Source organism: Chiloscyllium punctatum, unplaced genomic scaffold (assembly GCF_047496795.1).
Source record: "Chiloscyllium punctatum isolate Juve2018m unplaced genomic scaffold, sChiPun1.3 scaffold_628, whole genome shotgun sequence".
In the NCBI taxonomy this organism is placed as follows: domain Eukaryota; kingdom Metazoa; phylum Chordata; class Chondrichthyes; order Orectolobiformes; family Hemiscylliidae; genus Chiloscyllium; species Chiloscyllium punctatum.
In genome coordinates, this window is record NW_027310362.1 from 56965 (window position 1) to 62500 (window position 5536).

Below are 5536 nucleotides of genomic sequence, written 5' to 3' on the forward strand. Positions count from 1 at the left end.
GTGACTGCTCAACCCGACTCTAGGGCTTCTAACCCGGGTAGCCCGGCCGGGTTTGACCCGGCGGTTCTGCCGACGGTCTCGTCTTCGAGGCGGGTGCCTCCCCCGTATACAGGCCGATTTTCATGCATTTCGAACCGTGGGAAGTGGTCCAAAAGGGAATGGGGGTGGACGTGTCTGCTCATACCGACTTTGAGACTTGTAAGCCGGGTAGCTCAGCCGGGTTTGATCCGGCGGTTCTGCCGACGGTCTCGCCTTCGAGGGGGGAGCCTCCCCCGTGTTCAGTCCGATTTCCATGCATTTCCAACCGTGGGAAGTTGCCCAAAAGGGGATGGGAGTGAATGTGACTGCTCAACCCGACTTTGGCGCTTCCGAGCCGGGTAGCTCAGCCGGGTTTGACCCGGCGGTTCTGCCGACGGTCTCGTCTTCGAGGCGGGTGCCTCCCCCGTATACAGGCCGATTTTCATGCATTTCGAACCGTGGGAAGTGGTCCAAAAGGGAATGGGGGTGGACGTGTCTGCTCATACCGACTTTGAGACTTGTAAGCCGGGTAGCTCAGCCGGGTTTGATCCGGCGGTTCTGCCGACGGTCTCGCCTTCGAGGGGGGAGCCTCCCCCGTGTTCAGTCCGATTTCCATGCATTTCCAACCGTGGGAAGTTGCCCAAAAGGGGATGGGAGTGAATGTGACTGCTCAACCCGACTTTGGCGCTTCCGAGCCGGGTAGCTCAGCCGGGTTTGACCCGGCGGTTCTGCCGACGGTCTCGTCTTCGAGGCGGGTGCCTCCCCCGTGTACAGGCCGATTTTCATGCATTTGGAACCGTGGGAAGTGGTCCAAAAGGGAATGGGGGTGGACGTGACTGCTCATACCGACTTTGAGACTTGTAAGCCGGGTAGCTCAGCCGGGTTTGACCCGGCGGTTCTGCCGACGGTCTCGCCTTCGAGGGGGGAGCCTCCCCCGTGTTCAGTCCGATTTTCGTGCATTTCCCACGGTGGGAAATGGTATCTTTCATTACGGGGACAAGGGTCTGAAGCGGTGAAGTCAGTAACCGGCATAGTTAAGGAAAGGGTTCGAATTTTCTCAACAGTACGAAAAAAGTGAGCAGGGAAGCTAGAGAAGGTGTCAGTGAGTCCCAAACGAGTGAACCGCAAAACTTAGGGAAATGCCCGAAAGCGTTTTAAAGGGTGAAATCGGGAACGAGGAAATGATCGGAAAGTGCCTGAAAGTGCTAAATGAGTAAACAGAAAAACGAAGAAAAATGTTTGAAAAGAAGAAGTGAGTAACCAGGAAAACTTAGAAAAATGTTCAAAACGAAGAAATCAGTAACCAGGAAAACTTAGAAAAATGATCAAAAAGAAGAAATGAGTAACCAGGAAAACTTAGAAAAATGTTTAAAAAGAAGAAATCAGTAACCAGGAAAACTTAGGAAAATGTTTAAAAAGAAGAAATCAGTAACCAGAAAAACTGCGAAAAATGTTTAAAAAGAAGAAATGAGTAACCAGAAAAACTTAGAAAAATGTTTAAAAAGAAGAAATCAGTAACCAGGAAAACTTAGAAAAATGTTTAAAAAGAAGAAATCAGTAACCAGGAAAACTTAGAAAAATGTTATAAAAGAAGAAGTGAGTAACCAGAAAAACTTAGAAAAATGTTTAAAAAGAAGAAATCAGTAACCAGAAAAACTGCGAAAAATGTTTAAAAAGAAGAAATCAGTAACCAGAAAAACTTAGAAAAATGTTTAAAAAGAAGAAATCAGTAACCAGAAAAACTGCGAAAAATGTTTAAAAAGAAGAAATCAGTAACCAGACAAACTGCGAAAAATGTTTAAAAAGAAGAAATCAGTAACCAGGAAAACTTAGAAAAATGTTTAAAAAGAAGAAGTCAGTAACCAGAAAAACTTAGAAAAATGTTTAAAAAGAAGAAATCAGTAACCAGAAAAACTTAGAAAAATGTTTAAAAAGAAGAAATCAGTAACCAGAAAAACTGCGAAAAATGTTTAAAAAGAAGAAATCAGTAACCAGAAAAACTTAGAAAAATGTTTAAAAAGAAGAAGTGAGTAACCAGAAAAACTTAGAAAAATGTTTAAAAAGAAGAAATCAGTAACCAGAAAAACGGCGAAAAATGTTTAAAAAGAAGAAATCAGTAACCAGACAAACTGCGAAAAATGTTTAAAAAGAAGAAATCAGTAACCAGAAAAACTTAGAAAAATGTTTCAAAAGAAGAAGTGAGTAACCAGAAAAACTTAGAAAAATGTTTAAAAAGAAGAAGTGAGTAACCAGAAAAACTTAGAAAAATGTTTAAAAAGAAGAAATCAGTAACCAGAAAAACTGCGAAAAATGTTTAAAAAGAAGAAATCAGTAACCAGACAAACTGCGAAAAATGTTTAAAAAGAAGAAATCAGTAACCAGGAAAACTTAGAAAAATGTTTAAAAAGAAGAAGTGAGTAACCAGAAAAACTTAGAAAAATGTTTAAAAAGAAGAAATCAGTAACCAGAAAAACTTAGAAAAATGTTTAAAAAGAAGAAATCAGTAACCAGAAAAACTGCGAAAAATGTTTAAAAAGAAGAAATCAGTAACCAGGAAAACTTAGAAAAATGTTTAAAAAGAAGAAGTGAGTAACCAGAAAAACTTAGAAAAATGTTTAAAAAGAAGAAATCAGTAACCAGAAAAACTTAGAAAAATGTTTAAAAAGAAGAAATCAGTAACCAGAAAAACTGCGAAAAATGTTTAAAAAGAAGAAATCAGTAACCAGAAAAACTTAGAAAAATGTTTAAAAAGAAGAAGTGAGTAACCAGAAAAACTTAGAAAAATGTTTAAAAAGAAGAAATCAGTAACCAGAAAAACGGCGAAAAATGTTTAAAAAGAAGAAATCAGTAACCAGACAAACTGCGAAAAATGTTTAAAAAGAAGAAATCAGTAACCAGAAAAACTTAGAAAAATGTTTCAAAAGAAGAAGTGAGTAACCAGAAAAACTTAGAAAAATGTTTAAAAAGAAGAAGTGAGTAACCAGAAAAACTTAGAAAAATGTTTAAAAAGAAGAAATCAGTAACCAGAAAAACTTAGAAAAATGTTTAAAAAGAAGAAATCAGTAACCAGAAAAACTGCGAAAAATGTTTAAAAAGAAGAAATCAGTAACCAGGAAAACTTAGAAAAATGTTTAAAAAGAAGAAATGAGTAACCAGGAAAACTTAGAAAAATGTTTAAAAAGAAGAAATGAGTAACCAGGAAAACTTAGAAAAATGTTTAAAAAGAAGAAATCAGTAACCAGAAAAACTTAGAAAAATGTTTAAAAAGAAGAAATCAGTAACCAGAAAAACGGCGAAAAATGTTTAAAAAGAAGAAATGAGTAACCAGAAAAACTTAGAAAAATGTTTAAAAAGAAGAAATCAGTAACCAGAAAAACGGCGAAAAATGTTTAAAAAGAAGAAATCAGTAACCAGAAAAACTTAGAAAAATGTTTAAAAAGAAGAAGTGAGTAACCAGAAAAACTTAGAAAAATGTTTAAAAAGAAGAAATGAGTAACCAGAAAAACTTAGAAAAATGTTTAAAAAGAAGAAATCAGTAACCAGAAAAACTTAGAAAAATGTTTAAAAAGAAGAAATGAGTAACCAGAAAAACGGCGAAAAATGTTTAAAAAGAAGAAATCAGTAACCAGAAAAACGGCGAAAAATGTTTAAAAAGAAGAAATCAGTAACCAGACAAACTGCGAAAAATGTTTAAAAAGAAGAAATCAGTAACCAGAAAAACTTAGAAAAATGTTTAAAAAGAAGAAATCAGTAACCAGGAAAACTTGGAAAAAAACACTTAGAAAAATTTTCAGCAAAGTGTGAAAAATATTCTAAGTGTCAGCGGAGGAAAATGCTGAAGCATCGGGAAAGATTCGCAAACTTACACCGAACATGTGCTCCGAAGTGCCGGAGGAATTGGGTGAATTGAGCCCGGCAAATGGCCAGCTGTCGTTTTGTGCCTGCAGCCCGAAAACTTTAACTTTGTCTGTCGCGGAAGTCCGGACCGAGAAAAATCCAAACGGTTTTGACCGGACCGAGTTCCAGACCGATGCAGTCAAATTTGGAATTCAGACCCATTCAGTGCCACTTGTAGTTTTTCCGCAGTGAGGTTGGCGGGGTACCCGGAGATATATGGGAACACGATTTTTAGAACAAAATGGCGGCGCGGGACCGTTCTGAAAGGCATCCGAAAAACGGTTCCACGGGCATAGCACTTTAATGACAGGTATGAGTGCATGCCGGAGAGCTCTTGGAAGTCGAATTTTTGACACTTTGTCAATTTTTTGACAGATTTGACAAACTCTTTCTGTCTGTTCTAAGAGTCAGTCAGAGACTTGTGCGGCGGTCTTTTGACACTATTGGAGGGCGGGCAAACCCCACGTTGACTCCGGCCGTCCCTCCACAGGCGCTCGTGTCCAAAATGAAGGCGAGAGACGCGAGTGGCCTGGTTCCCTTGGGTGTTGCCAAGAAGGCTGCGGGCTGACCGTTGCCTGAGCACTCCCTAAAGCCTCTTGTGATGAGAGCAGACCTCGCCTGCCGCACGACCGGCTCTGGGAGTCGTTGGGCCGCTATTTGTGAATAGTCTGGTCCTCCTCTGCCACCCGGACAAGCGCGATGGCTCTGCCGCCCTGCGGTGCTCGTCACCCAGGTTTGGGGAACACGATACTCGTAACAAAAATAAAAGGCGGCTCGGGACCTGCAGGCGAAAGGGGTCCCGTGGTGCTAAGCACGTCGACTTCGGGTCTCGGTGCAAGCCGGAGAGCTCACGGAAGTCTAAAGTTTTCGGCACGTGGTCGAATCTTTTCAAAGGCTTACCCGGCTCTTTCCGTCCATTCTGAGAGTAAGTCAGAGGCCGGTGCGGAGGTCTCTTGACAATCGGAGGGGGTGGTGGCCCTCCGCAGGCGCTCGTGTCGAAAATGAAGGCGAGAGACGCGAGTGGCCTGGTTCCCCTGGGTGTTGCCAGGAAGGCTGCGGGCTGACCCTTGCCTGAGCACTCCCTAAAGCCTCTTGTGATGAGAGCAGACCTCGCGCGCCGCACGACCGGCTCTGGGAGTCGTTGGGCCGCTATCTGTGAATAGTCTGGTCCTCCTCTGCCACCCGGCCAAGTGCGATGGCTCTGCCGCCCTGCGGTGCTCGTCACGCAGGTATGGGGCACACGATGCTCGTAACAGCAAATAAAGGCGGCTCGGGACCTGCAGGCGAAAGGGGTCCCGTGGTGCTTAGCACGTCGACTTCGGGTCTCGGTGCAAGCCGGAGAGCTCACGGAAGTCTAAAGTTTTCGGCACGTGGTCGAATCTTTTGAAAGGCTTACCCGGCTCTTTCCGTCCATTCTGAGAGTCAGTCAGAGGCCGGTGCGGCGGTCTATTGACGACCGGAGGCTCCCATGGGTGTTGCGATGAGGGTGGAGGGCACAGAACCTTGCCTTAGCACTCCCTAATAAAGCCTCTTGTGAAGAGAGCAGACCTCGCGCGCCGCACGACCGGCTCTGGGAGTCGTTGGGCCGCTATCTGTGAATAGTCTGGTCCTCCTCTGCCAC